The sequence below is a fragment of the Macaca thibetana genome, chromosome 7 (genome assembly GCF_024542745.1).
Source record: "Macaca thibetana thibetana isolate TM-01 chromosome 7, ASM2454274v1, whole genome shotgun sequence".
NCBI classification, from domain to species: domain Eukaryota; kingdom Metazoa; phylum Chordata; class Mammalia; order Primates; family Cercopithecidae; genus Macaca; species Macaca thibetana.
Window position 1 is genome coordinate 115142416 of NC_065584.1, and position 16289 is coordinate 115158704.

The following is a 16289-nucleotide window of genomic DNA, read 5'->3' on the forward strand; positions in this document are numbered from 1 at the left end:
ATTTTCTGCACATCTTCCTCGCTAGAGGTGAGTTTCCTGAGGGCAGACAGCAAAGCTCACTTCTTCCCAGGCCATAAACATGGTGTATGTTGAGTGAATTCGTGAATTAAGAATGAAGGAATGTGGCTTACGCCTGTAATTCCAGCACTTTGGGAGGCTGAGGCGGGCAGATCACTTGAGGTCAGGAGTTCGAGACCAACTTGGTCAACATGGTGAAACTCTGTCCGTATTTAAAACACAAAAAACTAGCTGGGCTTGGTGGCAGGTGCCTGTAATCCCAACTACTCAAGAGGCTGATGGGGGAGAATCACTTGAACCCAGGAGGTGGAGGTTGCAGAGAGCATAAATTGCGCCACTGCACTCCAGCCTGGGCGGCAGCACGAAAACTCACAGGCCTGCCCTTGGGAAAATTGTGGAGTAGGTTGGGGGCTTTTCTCTCTGGAGATCCCCTTTCCAAGCTCCCAATTGCTCGATTGCTTCAAGTTCCCGTCCCGACATCTGGCCACAACACGCTGCCCTCCCTCAGGTCCTTCTGGCCCTGCATCTGGTGTCCAAGGGTGTGTAACTGGGACTATGTTGTCAGCGGCCCAGACCTGAGCTTTGTGGCATAAAACACACAACTAGCTATTTATAGTCAGGGCTATTTATACAGAGTTTATGAAAAAATAGTTATGCGGTAGAACAAACTTGGAAAATTCAGGTTTAAGCAGATTAAACATGATCCTCGAGTACAGAATTTCTCAGCTCCTGAATACACTAAGGTGTCACTCCAGGAAGGGGCCCATTAGCTCAGTTCCCCAAACTTACGGAACCACAAACTCCTCCTTTTTAGGAACACCTAAGCAGAGTTTAGTAATTGATTAGGTATAACTTTAAATATATGTAATTGATCTATCTTTAAAGAGGTAACACACGCACACAGAACAACACTCAGTAGACACACTCAGGTACACAGAATAAAAAATGTGTCTTCCTTCCCAGCCAGCCACCCAGTCCCCCACCCCAGAGGCAACCGCTGTCAGTAGCAGCATGCGTTTCTTCTCAGAAATGGGGCACAACTTGTCACCCAAGATGGAGGCTTCCAGGAGGGCTGTGGTTGCTTCTAGCTGCCCCTGCTCCTCTCACAGATGAGCCTGCTATGTTGGCCGCCGCTGCTCTCTGTCCAGCTTTCGGCCCACACTACCCCGTTTCGTCCACTTTTTCAGAACCTGGAGGTGCTGCTGTTGCTCCTCACAGGGGGCTCCTGGGCCCTGGGCAGTAAGGCAGAGGGACCAGTACCCTGGGCATGGCTCCCTCTCATTTATGACTCACTGCAGTTAGTTTACAGCCTTGGAGTGTCCTCTGGGATGAAAAAGATCAGGAATAGCTCTAGGCTGTGGCCTGGAGGAGCCTTGGTATCTCGTCCTCCTTTGGAAGAAGGTGAGTTTCTTGGAAAATACTGCAGAAACGGCTTGAGCAGTTGTACCATGCTCTTGTGCAGAAGAACGTCCAGAAGCATCCTCACTTCTTCATGGAACGGACTTTCTCTGGAGTGGGGTGGGAGTGGTGCCAAGCACATGGTGACGGAAGATCATAAAAAGGGGAAGTGGAATGGGTTTATTAGCTATTTGCTGTTGTGTAACCAGTTACTCCCAAGCCTCGCAGCTGAAATAACAAACGTTTATCATCTCATGAAGTTTCTGAGGGTCAGGAATTTGGGAGTCGCTCAGCTCTGCGGTTCAGTCTCAGTATCGCATGAAGTTGCAGTCCAGACACCGGCCAGGGTTGCAGGCATCCTAAGGCTTGACTGGGGCTGGAGGTCTGCATCCAAGCTTACCCAGGTGGCTATTGGCTGGAGGTCTCCATGGGCCATTGAGCGTGCTCAAGACATGGTAGCTGGCTTCCTCCAGAGCAAGAGAGGCGAGAGAGGGCAAGTGAGGAGGAAAAGCCACAGTGCCTTTCAGGACTCAGTCTCCAGGGTCACACTCCGTCACTTCTGCCATATTCTTTTTTTTTAAGTTGTTTTATTGAACTTTATTGTTTATAAATAATATATCATAACATAATTTGTGTATTGTCACTGACACCAACTTCATAGTAAATTTTCTGCCTAAGATAATTCAATTTCAATGAAGGATCAGTGACACAGACATATTTATATTATGTATATATACATATATTCTCCACATAATGTGATTTTCTGCATATAGTATGAAAGTGCTATAATGATTCATTTTGTTTTATGAACTCAAAATATAGCTAAATATATTATTGTGCATTAATTATAAGAATTAGTTTTCAGGCTTTTCATAAGAAGTTTTTGCATTAGCATAATTTTATTATATATATTTTATTTTATTTTATTTTATTTATTTATTTTTTTTTTTTTTGAGACGGAGTCTCGCTCTGTCGCCCAGACTGGAGTGCAGTGGCGCGATCTCGGCTCACTGCAAGCTCCGCCTCCCGGGTTCGCGCCATTCTCCTGCCTCAGCCTCCTGAGTAGCTGGGACTACAGGCGCCCGCCACCACGCCCGGCTAATTTCTTTTTGTATTTTTAGTAGAGACGGGGTTTCACCGTGTTAGCCAGGATGGTCTCGATCTCCTGACCTCGTGATCCGCCCGCCTCGGCCTCCCAAAGTGCTGGGATTACAGGCTTGAGCCACCGCGCCCGGCCTATATATATTTTATTATACAATTTTAAAGTTAGTATGTTTGCTTAAAATATTTAATATACAGCATTCTCTGGCAAATAACAAAAGAAATCCCCCCCTTAAAAGAGCATTTTATTAAATGCTTGCTTTATTTATTTATTTATTTATTTATTTATTTATTTTGAGACGGAGTCTTGCTCTGTCGCCCAGGCTGGAGTGCAGTGGCATGATCTTGGCTCACTGCAACCTCTGTCTCCTGGGTTCAAGCAATTCTCCTGCCTCAGCCTCCCGAGTAACTGGGACTACACACGCGAGCCACCATGCCTGGCTAATTTTTATATTTTTAGTAGAGACAAGGTTTCACCATGCTGGCCAGGCTGGTCTTGAACTCCTGACCTCATGATCTGCCCACCTTGTCCTCCCAAAGTGCTGGGATAAGTGGCGTAAGCCACTGCACCTGGCCTAAATGCTTTATTGTTTATTAAAACATTTGAGGATAGGTGCAGTGGCTCATGCCTGTAATCTCAGCACTTTGGAAGGCTGAGGTGGATAGCTTGAAGTCAGAAATTTAAGACCAGCCTGGGCAACATAGCAAGACCCCATCCCTACCAAAAAAAAAAGAAAAAGAAAAAAGGCAGGGCGTGGTGGCTCAAGCCTGTAATCCCAGCACTTTGGAAGGCTGAGACAGGCAGATCATGAGGTCAGGAGATCGAGACCATCCTGGCTAACACGGTGAAACCCCATCTCTACTAAAAAAATACAAAAAACTAGCCGGGCGAGGTGGCAGGTGCCTGTAGTCCCAGGTACTCAGGAGGCTGAGGCAGGAGAATGGCGTGAACCCGGGAGGCGAAGCTTGCAGTGAGCTAAGATCCAGCCACTGCACTCCAGCCTGGGCGACAGAGCAAGACTCCGTCTCAAAAAAAAAAAAAAAAAAGACTGGGGGAGGTGGCTCAGGCCTGTAATTCCAGCACTTTGGGAGGTTGAGGCAGGCAGATCACCTGAGGTCAGCAGTTTGGGGCCAGCCTGGCTAACATGGCAAAATCCTGTCTCTACTAAAAATACAAAAATTAGCCAGGTGTGGTGGTGCATGCCTGTAATCCCAGCTACTTGGGAGACTGAGGCAGGAGAATCACTTGAACCTGGGAGGTGGAGGTTTCAGTGAGCTGACATCACACCATTGCACTCCAGCCTGGGCGACAAGAGTGAAACTCGGTCTAAAAAAAAAAAAAAAGAAAAGAAAGAAAAAGAAAAATTTTGGAATAGCTCTTCATAGGAAACTTATCTCTTACTCTGAATTCATAGTATTTGTGAGTCTAAAAATCTTTTGATTTTCCTGAAAAAGAAGAAAATAATTCTGGCTTAAGATAGCATCCGGAATTGTCACAGATTTAGGTGGAAAAGCTTAGAGGATTCACAATGAACATTGTATTCTGTAAGCCCCCAGCTTTGACCATACCATGGTAGAGAGTTGCTAATGATTTCTCTCGGTGAAATCTAAGCTTTAACCTTTCTAAGTCGCCGATTATCTGAACCCATAAACATCTTTGGAGAAATGACAGTGACAACATTTTGCATGATTTCTTTCAATTCATTTGTGTATTAAAATAATTATCAAGCAGCTATTGTGTGCTAGGCAGAGCGTAAGGTACTGGGAATAAAAGAAATGACTATGACGCGACTACTGTCCTTCGGGAGCTCCGAGTTATTTGCAGATAGACACACGTTGTGCGAGAGAACAATCCTTAAACGTAAGTAACTATTTTTTCCGCACTATCATTTCTCTCCATACTATTCATTAGAAATGAGTCACTAAGTACAACCCACACTCATGGAGAGGAGATTTGATGGGAGGAATAGCAAAGCATTTGTGGACTATTTTAAAACCATCACAGTGGGGATGGGGGGCCAAACACGGGGCCAGCTAACAGCTGGTGGGTCCTGATCCATCCCTAATAAGCCCTGTGATCCCAATTGATTAGCTAACTCCCTGGGCTCAGTCTCTGTCGTGCAGTTTGGAGATGCTGCTGCTGTATCTGTCACAGGGCCAGTTGCTCAACACTGCAGGGAGGCAGATAGCAATTGAGTCAAGCGCGTGGGCTTTGGAATCAAATCCCTGCCCCCACCACTTCATGTCTCTGAGCCTCAGTTTCCTCATCTGTACCATTACCTACATGCCAGGGTTGTGGAGAAATAACTTGAGGCAAGTATGTGTAGACAGCTGGTCTTGACTGAGTCTAAACTGAGCCAGCCCAGAGACATCTATTTGATGGAGAAGACAAAGGGTGTTGAGAACGCATTTGGCATGTAATGTGACCAGTGGAAAGGCAGGCTGGAGGAGACCTTCCCCCAGTCACCTGCAGGTTCTTGTGACCCCAGAGGAAGCCAGCGTCCACCTTCATCACTTTCCCCAGCTGGGCTGCCTTCTGGGGACATGACCAAAATTTTGGATCTGGGGGAAGAATTCAGCTGCTCCTGGGATTAAAAGCATCACCCCCAGACTGAAGCCAAAGACACCCTTCACTGTGATCGCTCACTGCTTGGGGATACACGCAAACAAATGTGGTCATATGGCTCTGCTCAAACCTTGGTGGTTTGGAACACTCTGGAAGCCACCTTTCAGAGTGCACATGGAGCACACGGAGACTGGAGTCCCAGCCTGGAGAATGCTCAGCTCAGGACTGGGTCCTGCAGGCTCAGAATCAAACTTCTGTGAAGTCCAAAATCAATTTTAACCCATGATTTCTGGGCACCGACTCGCTGAGGATCTTCAAGATTTTCTGGATAGGGAGTGGCATGTCAGTGGCAGGATGTTCTACTGGGGCTCTGATGAGTTCTAGTGGTCCTGTTCCTCTGGGAGCCAACTCTGGGTCTAGGGGCTTGCTCTGAAGCAGGCTCTGTAATGCAGGGTGCTGCTGGAAACTGGAAATATGCAAGAAACTGCCTGCAAGGATGTGCAGTTGCTCTCACAGCTCCTGGGGCAAGGCCCCGCTGGAGAGGCTTGACCCTCTGGTAATCCACGGGTTCTGATTTTACCTTCCTATGGGGAGCGTTCGACAACAGGGCTGCTTGTCCATTGCACTGAGCAAGTCATCTAAGATCTGCAGGCCCCTTTCCAGGCAAGGCTGCATGCCTGAGACAAGGGAAAAGAACATGGAATAGTCAAAGACTTCCTCTCTGCCTTGAAATCATGCCTTTTTGCTTTTATTGTTTCTAAAACAGAATGGAGAGAAGCCCACGTCTCAGGACCCCAAGTGAGCCTAGGATTTGAGGTTGTCTGTCACCTTGGGGCCCAACCTCTGCCCAAAGGGGGCAAAAAGAGGTTGGGACACTCCTCTCTCTCAGGACCCCAGAAGTCAAGTGTGGGTACAGGCAGCCCTTCTGCCATTGGCCCCAGGCTGGGTCAGTGACTCCAGTCTTGGGCATGGGGTGGTGCTAGGGGTTAGAGAGTCTCACCTTCATGCTGGACAGCACAACTCACATCTAGGCGATACTTGGCACACCAGTCTTTACATGAAAATAGGAGTGAGTCATGGATGGTGCTGGCCTCTTGGCATCGCCTGAACTCTGTCTTGCCACTGGAATGTGCAGAGAAGGAGACCACTCTGTTATGTCAGATCAATCCAAGAGTCCTCCTGCAGTAATCAGGGCTGGAAAGGAGGCAGCCCAAACAAAGATAGCTGTCTGTTCTGTGTGTCTTTTCGGCCTGTCTGTGACTGTCACACTGTGCCGTGACTGGACCGTGAGGCTGCTGGCCTTCACACACGCTGCAGATGGAGACAGCAGAAAGCACAGGCTCCAGGCTGCCCCCTGCCCTGCCCCTCAACATGGGGACCACCTCTGCCCCGGAAGGGACTGGAATCAGACAGAAACCCGGAGATGCAGAGGTGACCGGCCTCAGATCACAGGGGGACCCCAGCCCAAAAGCTACAAAGAGGGGCAGGCTGTGAGCCATGAGAACGATCAGGCACCCGGGGTTCCCAGGCAGAGGACCCTGTCCTTGTGCTCATGAAGTGACCGAGTGGAGGAGAATGTTTGGAAAAATATCTGCCTGAACTTGGAGGGCTCAGGCTCTGGCGTTCCTCGGCATGGGTGTGAGTCTCAGCTCCACCACTCACCAGACGCAGGGCTCAGGTGAGGGATCTCAAGTTCGCCGAGCCTCAGTTTCCTGAGACAGTGATGCCCAGCAGAGGGTAAGTGCTATCTAGGGTCTGATGTTGTCATTATTAAATGAGTCCTAGCATCACTATAGTGATGCAGCCCTTAGGAATGAACATGAGGGCTGAAAAAGGAGCACAATTTCGCTTCAACTCCTTTATTTTAAAACTACACTTCTCGGATCACTTGAGGTCGGGAGTTCGAGACCAGCCTGGCCAACATGGCAAAACCCCATCTCTACTAAAAAGACAAAAATTAACCAGGCATGGTGGCAGGCGCCTGTAATCCCAGCTATTCTCTGGAGGCTGAGAGAGGAGAATTGCTTGAACCCGGGAGGTGGAGATTGCAGTGAGCCAAGATGGTACAGCTACACTCCAGCCTGGGCAGCAGAGCGAGACTCTGTCTCAAAAAAATAAAAATAACAATAAATAAAAAATACACTTCTCTGCATGGAGCCACAGTGGAGGGCCCTTACTCAGAGGCCTGCAGGGGTGTGGTGGGTGAGCGAGGCCAGCTGTAGGGGCTAAACCTGGACCTGAGCCCACCACTCCCACCAATGGCAGCCTGTGGGAATGCCAAATCATCCAGTTCTCCTGGCAGGTAAAAAACAGGTTTTCTGCTATGTGAAATCCTCAAACGTTTAATTCAAAGTCTGCAGGGGCTACCCAAGAGTGGCCCAGGGCCGCCTGTGTCTGCCTGGCCTCTAAAGGACAGCCTGGAATGGCCCGGGGCAGGTAAAGTGTTCCTGAAGCTTTCTGCTGGGCACACCCTCTGAGTGTGCCCAGGCCCAGGCAGAGTGAACAGTGCAGTGTTAGAGGTACAGGCCAGGCTCCGGCGGCCGACGGCCTCCCGCCCGCCCTCGCTGGCTTCAGGGAGGGGTGGAGGCTGTTGAGGCACAGTAAGAAGCTTTCTGCAGCCCCTCTCCTTGTTTTACCCCAGGGACCTGCTCTTTGCCATCTTCCCCAGCAAAACACACCTCAGGAAACTCCCTGAGCCCAGCCCAATGAGACAAGTCCCCATCCCAGGGAGAGCTGTCCCTTAGCGGGAGCAAAAGGTTGTGGAGCCCAAGTGCAGAGCTTTTGTCATCATATCTCAAGCGTGGGCTTGCAGCTGGGTGTCGGGGGTATGTGAGGTGACAGTGTCCTCCTAGCCCATGGATTTGGGTGTCATCATCGTCACCATCACCACCACCACACCACGATAATGGCCCTCTGGCCCTGCAGAGCGCTGGGCGTCCGGTGGAAGGAGGGCATTCCTGCTTCTGCTGAATCTATGGTCTTCTCTGGCCCTGGAGAATGTTCATGGACCCCAGTGGCCTCCGGGGGCCTCTGCAGGGCCCACCTGCTCAGAGGCCCAGAGAGAGACCCCAGAGAGTGGCCGAGCCTGTCCACACCAGCCTGGAGTTGACAGCATGGCATCCGCTGTGTGCCAGGCCTAGGCCGGTTTCTGCCCTTCCTCCCCCAGCCCCCAGTTCTCATGCTGGGCTGGCCCTGCCTCCTGGAAGACGCGGTCCCCCATCTCCACCTTGCTCTGCTTCTCCTCCCGCCTCTCAGGGTCCCTCTCGGTAGCTGCTTTAGTCAGCCCAAAGCATTGTCATTAGACGAGTGGGTGTCTGTGGGACGTGTGCAGCCACCAGGCTTCCCAGTCTGCCTCTGTCAGCCCATTGGTGCCGCCATCAGTCCCCTTGGCTTTGGAAAGGCCCAAGCGGACACCTGACACAGACAAGGCAACTCCATGAAGGCCGCTGTTCAGAGCAGACCCTGGCATGAGGCCACATCAAGTTCAACTGGACCTGGGCAGGCTGTGTTCTCAACCTCAGAATGGCTTGTTTCAGCTGTTAAATGCAGCTATGTGTTTAAAATTTGTATTTATCATTTACAAAGATCTACACAAACCGACCTCATTTTTTTTTTTTTTTTGAGAGTCTCGCTCTGTTGCCCAGGCTGGAGTGCAATGGCATGTTCTTGGCTCACTGCAGCCTCTGCCTCCCCGATTCAAGCAATTCTCCTGTCTCAGCCTCCCAAGTAGCTCAGATTACAGGCGCCTGCCACCACGCCAGGCTTATTTTTTGTATTTTTAGTAGAGACGGGGTTTCGCCATGTTGGCCGGGCTGGTCTCAAACTCCTGACCTCAGGTGATCCTCCCACCTCAGCCTCCCAAAGTGCTGGAATTACAGGCGCGAGTCACCGCACCCAGTCAACCTCATATTTTCTTTCTCAGTGAAGTGGGGAGGGAAACTGAGGCTCTGGAGGGAGTCCAAGGGCCTGTGTTCACATTCTCATTTTCTCCATGCTTCACGGAAAGCAGCTCTGGGGTTCTCCAAAGTGCAGGGTTCTCAGCTGCAAAATGAGGGGATTTCACGGAAAGCATCCTCCAAGATCCAGGACTGCACCACCATCCCGCTGACACTTTCCCCACAAAGCCTGGTTCATGACATCTTAGGCGTTCAGCAGCACACAGGTGCCTTCGCTGAGCTGCAGGGGACGCAGCCCCCAACCTGAGCAGGGGCCTTCAGAGGCCACCCTGAGATGAGGGAGCAGAAGGCAAGTGGTCATGGAAGCCCTCATCGCTGCCCCCCGGCTAGTCAGGGTACTGTGGCATCCGTGTGACAAGCACTGATCTGTCACATGAAACATCACGTACATCGATGAGAACACAGAGGGTAAATAAAAAATGATGGGGCCAGGCGCAGTGGCTCCTACCTGTAATCCCAGACCTTTGGGAGGTGGAAGCAGGAGGATTGCTTGAGGCCAGTAGTTCAAGACCAGCCTGGACAACATAAAAAGACTATCTCTCAGGCCAGGCACAGTAGCTCACACCTGTAATCCCAGCACTTTGGGAGGCCAAGGTGGGCAGATCACTTGAGCTCAGGAGTCGAGACCAGCCTAGGCAACATGGTAAGACCCTGTCTCTACAAAAAGTATAAAAATTGCTGGGCATGGTGTCTCATGCCTGTAATCCCAGCACTTTGGGAGGCCGAGATGGGCAGATCACCTGAGGTTGGGAGTCCAAGACCAGCCTGACCAACATGGAGAAACGCAGTCTCTACTGAAAATACAAAATTAGCTGGGAGTGGTGGCACATGCCCATAATCCCAGCTACTCAGGAGGCTGAAGCAGGAGAATCGCTTGAACCTGGGAGGCAGAGGTTGCAGTGAGCTGAGATCTCACCATTGTACTCCAGCCTGGGCAACAAGAGCAAAACTCCATCTCAAAAAAAGAAAGGAAAAAAACAAGTACAAAAATTATCTGGGTGTCATGGCACGTACCTGTAGTCCCAGCTAATTGGGGGTGCTGAGGCAGAAGAATCGCTTGAGCCTGGGAGGCCGAGGCTGCAGTGAGCCGAGATTGCATCACTGCACTCTAGCCGGGTGACAAAGTAAGACCCTATCTTTAAAAAAAAAAAAAAAAAAAAAAAAAAATCAACAAAACCCAAAACAACAAATAAAGAAAGACTCCATCTCTACAAAAATAAAGTAAAAAATTTAAAAAATGATATTATGCCCAGGGAGGGTGGAATGGAGGACTATCAGCAAGTCGGACCACCATCAAAGACTTCAAGAGTGCCAAGGTGGTGGTCCCCATCCTATCCCCCATTTAATTCACTAGAATTTGAATCATTAGTATCTTCCCTGCAGAGACCGCACCGATTATGGCGGATGACAGTGGACTACCATAAACTTTCCCATGCAGTAGCTCAGTTGCAGCTGCTGTGCCACATGGAGCTTCTTCATCGGAGCAGATGAACACAGACATTGGTATGGGTATGTAGCTGTTGATCCGGTGAACACAGTCTGTTCCATACCCATCAGAAGGAGGGTCAGAAGCAGCTCGCATTCACGTGTGGTGGACAAAAGTAAACATTCAGAGCTTTACCCATGGGCTAGGTTGATTCTGCTGTCTTCTGATATAATATGGTCTTCAGGAAGGGAATGGGGCTGTAGGAGCTTTCCGCAGAGCAGCTCCCTGGTCCATTGTGTTGGTGATACCACGGTAACCAGACCTGAAGAGCAGGAAGTGACAAGTTCTCTTGATACCACGGAAGACACAATCTCTTGAGGGTAGGAGATAAACCCTAGAAGGATTCAGGGGCCTGTCCCATTTGTAGTGTTTCTAGGAGCCCAGTAGTCTAGGGCATGATGGGTTACACTTGCAAATAAAGGGTGAGTTGTTCCACCTCGGGCTTCTAAGTCTAAGAAGAGAAAAAGCAATCAGTAGTGGGGCTTTTTGGTTTCAGAGACATAATACTCTGCATGTGGGAACTGCTCTGACCCATTTTTCAGTTGACACAGAAGGTTGCTAGTTTGGGCTAGTTTTGAGTGGCTCCCAGATCCACAAGGGACTCTGCAGGCCAGAGCCCTGTTCTGTAGCTATGCTTTGATTCTTGGGCTAGATGAACCACAGGCAGGCTCCAGATCCTGTCATCCAACTCTGGGTATTGCCATCTCTTCCCTCATCTCGCACTTCATGCCTCACACCTCATGGTGAGCTTTCCGTGACCAGGTAACAGAGGAGGAAAAAGCCTGAGCTCAGTTCATGGATGGATCAATCCAGTATGTCACGGCAAGACAGAGATGGATAGTACCTGCACCACAGCACCATGCAGGGTTGCTGCATAGTCACCATCCACTGACGATGAACATCTTCCTAATGGGCAGAGCATTCTGCGGTGCACCTGGTCATCCACTTCATGTGTCCAAGGCCTAAGGTAAAAACATCCATGGATTCATGGGTAGTGGGGAGTGGCTGGGCTTATGGTCAAGAGCTTGGGAGGAGACCAGAAGTTCAGGGACAGAAAGGCTCAGGAAAGAGGCAGTGGATAGATGTATGAGGGTGGGCACAGGGTATGAGGATCTTTGAATCCACCCGGGGGAGGCACTGAGTAATCAAATGGGCAAGGTTACTTGGCCAGTAGATGCCAGTCCTCCTCTAAGTTTGCCACCCGAGTGTTAGTGCAATAGAGGATGGAGTCATGGTGGGGGCTGTGCACGTCTGAGCTTCGATTTTAACAGGGTCTTTTATTGTTATTACTTGATGCTCTTTGCCTCTAATAAAATGCTTATGCCAAAATAGTCTTTTGTCTGATATTAATATGACACCCCCTTTCTTTGAACCCATATATGTTTTTTCCAACCTTTCACTTTCAACTCTCCTGTAATCTTGTGTTTTACAAGTCTCTCATAGCTGACCAGGCGAGGTGGCTCATGCCTGTAATCCCAGCACTTTGGGAGGCCAAGGCAGGAGGATCACTTGAGGTCAGGAGTTCGAGACCAGCCTAGCCAACATGGTGAAACCCTGTCTCTACTAAAAATACAAAAATTAGCCAGATGTGATGGTGGGCGCCTGTAATCCCAGCTGTGTGGGAGGCTGAGGTGGGAGAATCACTTGAACCCAGTAGGTGGAGGTTGCAGTGAGCCGAAATCGCACTACTGCATTCCGGCCTGGGCTACAGAGAGAGACTCTGTCTCAAAAAAAAAAAAAAAAAAAAAAAAAAAAAAGTGTATAGCTATAATTTTTAAAATCTAGTTTGATCAACTTAGTCTTTTAGCTGGAATATTCGTCCATGTATATAAAGTAATTGTTTATATATTTGGATTTTAATCTAACCTGTAATTGTATACTTGCTTTGTATGCTTATCTTTTCTCCCTTCTTTAAGTATACTTATTTTTTTTTCTCCATACCCTTGCTCCAATCTTTTAGTGAATACCCTAGAATTCCAAATATAAAATTAAGAATTACAATAACGTATTAACATATACTATGAATTCTTAATATATAAGACGCTGAACTTAATACCTTTTTACCCTCCACTCAGATAGTAGAAGGGCCTTGGAACCCATGAACTCCATGTAACTTGTGCTTGGAATATATGTTTTCTTTCTTTCTTTTTTTTTTTTTCTGAGATGGAGTCTTGCTCAGTTGCCCAGGCTGGAGTGCAGTGGTGCTATCTCAGCTCACTGCAAGCTCCGCCTCCCGGGTTCACGCCATTCTCCTGCCTCAGCCTCCCAAGTAGCTGGTACTACAGGCGCCCGCCACTATGCCTGGCTAATTTTTTTTTGTATTTTTAGTAGAGACGGGGTTTCACCATGTTAGCCAGGATGGTCTCGATCTCCTGACCTCGTGATCCACCCATCTCGGCCTCCCAAAGTGCTGGGATTACAGGCGTGAGTCACCGCACCCGGCCAGGAATATATGTTTTCTTATCTAGAACTTTATTTCTCTTTTGGTTTTCTTAATTCCACTAGACATTATTAATACTGCTTGCTATAGTTTGAATACTTGTCCCCTCCAAAATTCATGTTAGAATTTAATCCCCAGTGTGGCAGTGTTGGGAGGTGGGGCCTTTAAGAGGTGCCTGGGTCATGCAGGTTCTGCTCCAATAAAAGAATTAGTCTATTCATGAATTAATGGATTAATGGGTTATCATGGGAGTGGGACTGGTGGCTTTATAAGAGGAAGAGAGACCTGAGCTAGTGCGCTTAGTCCCCTCTCCATGTGATGCCCTGAGCTGTTTTGGGACTCTGCCACGGGTCCCCACCAGCAAGAAGGCCCTTGCCAGATGCGGTCCCCAACCTTGGACTTTTCAGCCTCCATAGCTGAAAGAAATAAATTACTTTTCCATATAAATGATCTAGTTTCAAGTATTCTGTTCTAAGCAATGGAAAACTAAGACACTGCTTTATGCAATCAATGGTTGCTTTTATTCACCCTCTCAGTACTTCCTGTTCTTCACTCTTTCTTCCTCCTCAAACCTTCCTCTGAGATCACTTTCCTTCTCACTGAAATGCAAGAAGAGTCAGCTGGTGATGAACTCCCTCAGTCTTTGTACTTTTCTTATTCTTGAAAAAATTTTTCCCTGGGTAGAAAATTCAGCCCTCTGAAACCTGCTTCCCGCTTCCCCGTCTTCAGTTACCTTCGATTGAAGCACCTGGTGCAGGTGCCCCTGACTGCTGCCTGAGCTGGCTGCCTGCCGCTTCACCCTTACCCCAAGGGTGTTGGCCTTCAGTGTGGGAAGGGCCTCCACCCTGACTCCCCACCTTGGGTGGCCCCTGAGCCTCAACTCTGTCCCTTAAAGCCAAAGGGGCTTCAAAGGCCCCAATATTCTTATCCCTTTTAATGCATACTTTCCCCGGAAGCTGGCCTGGCAGTTCTTCATTATCTTGCTGGTTCTTTGGCACTTTTAAGATAGTATTTTTATAGCAAATGCTGGTGAGGCTATGGAGAAAAGGAAACTCTTATACAGTATTCGTGGGAATGTAAACTTGTACAGCCACTATAGAGAACAGTACGGGGGTTCCTCAGAAACTACAAATAGCATTGCCATATATCCAGCAATTCCACTACTGGGCATTTACCCAAAGGAAAGGAAATCAGGATATTGAGGGTACATCTGCACCCCCATGTTTATTGCAGCACTATTCACAACAGCCAAGGTATGAAATCAACCTATCTGTCCAACAACCAAGGACTGGATGAGGCAAATGTGATGTATATACACAATGGAATACTATTCAGCCATAAAAAGAAGCAAATCCTGTCATTCATGCAACATGGAGGGAACTGGAGGACATGATATTAAGAGAAATAAGCCAGGCACAGCAAGTTAAACACCACACGCTCTCACTCATATGTGGAAGCTTGAAAAAGTTGATCTCATAGAAGTAAAGAGTGGAACAGAGCATACTGGAGGCTGGGAAGGGTAGGGGAAGGAGGGGCTGGGAAGAGATTTGTTAAAGGATTAAAACACTGTATCTGGGCTGGGCTCAGTGGCTCACTCCTGTAATCCCAGCACTTTGGGAGGCCAAGGAGGGTGGATCACCCGAGGTTAGGAGTTCAAGACCAGCCTGGCCAATATGGTGAAATCTCCTCTCTATCTAAAATATAAAAATTAGCCAGCATGTTGGTGTGTGCCTATAATCCCAGCTACTCCGGAGGCTGAGACAGAAGAATGGCTTGAACCTGGGAGGGAAGGTTGCAGTGAGCTGACATTACACCACTGCCCACCAGCCTGGGTGACAGAGTGAGACTGTCTCAAAACAAAACAAAACAAAACAAAACAAAAAACTACATCTGGATAGGAGGAATAAATTCTAGTGGTCTCTAGCACTGTAAGATGACTATAGTTAACAATAACATAATATATAGTTTCAAGTAGCTAGAAGGAAGATATTGAATGTTCCTAAGACAAAGAAATGATAAATATTTGAGATGATGGATATGCTAATTACCCTGATTTGATCACCATACCTTACATGTATTAAAACATCACTATGTATCCCATAAATATTTAAAATTATTATACGTCAGTTAAAAGATAAACAAAATACAAAATTTTTAAAGAATATTTTAAATATGTTCTAACATTTCTAGTTGTTTCCAGTAGGCAGGTTTGTCTGAATTAACCAGCTCCTTTTCCCAGACTGGTGTCCGGATGATGTCACCTCGTATTTCCTGTTACTTTTCTATGGACACATCTGGACACATGATTTAGTCCCTATCTCATGATGAACATTTTGGACGTGGCCCTTTAAGGGCAGTTTTTCTGTTGCATCTTGTCTTCCAAAGTAGCTCTAACTTAGCAGTCCAACAAGTAGGCAGAAAGAAAAAGCGAGCTCTCCACGGTGAAGCAGGGGTGAGGGCCCAGGACTCTCTTTGCTCAGCCTACCTCCCCTACCCCATCAGCCTTGAGCTCCTCCTGGAAACACTCGGGAGTCCCAGAACACAGCTTGAAAATCATTACCCTGAGAACTTACTAACCAACATGAATTCACTATTGCCCATACCCTAAGGAAATCCGAAGCGCAGTGTTGAATGCGTCCAGCCTGCTCTGCTCAGGGAAAAGAGTTGCTGAGTCTGAAGCAGAGGCTCTTCTGGCTTGGGGAAGAGGCCCTTGGTGCTGTGGGGCATACATGAATTCTCATGACTATGGCAACCACAGGGTGCCATGAACAGTTGTACAGGTTGCATACTAGTCAAAGACTCCCTTGAGTCAGGAGGCAAGTGGATTCTGAAATCTAGTGCATGCCCTACACTAGATTAGGTTAGGTCTCTTTTTTTAAATTTATTTTTATTTTTTATTCACACAAATGTTCTATATAGGCAACAGTGGCCCTATGACCAGGATGAAATGACATCATTGCTCCACCTGCCTTTCTGAGCTCAGTCCCTATGCTTACTGGGCCTCTTTGTGACCCTGCAGACTCCACTGCAATTCTGACTTCAGGAAGGGGTGCCCTGGGCTGGGGACCTAAGTATTCTAATCTAAAAGGAAACCTCCCCATGGAACACAAGGGAACTCGCGTCTGGCTTCTGTATTTTCATCCCTTACGCTGGGGGTGGGGGTATGACTCATTCCCTCTGGACCAAGCAGGATTCCAGGAACTGATGATCTGGCCACGGGCCCTGAAACCCCCAGGAGGCTCTTGGGAAACGCACCCAGCCTTCTTCAATCAAGCTGGTGTCTGCGTGGCCCTCCCGAGCTGGCTGGAATCCAGCCTTCACTTT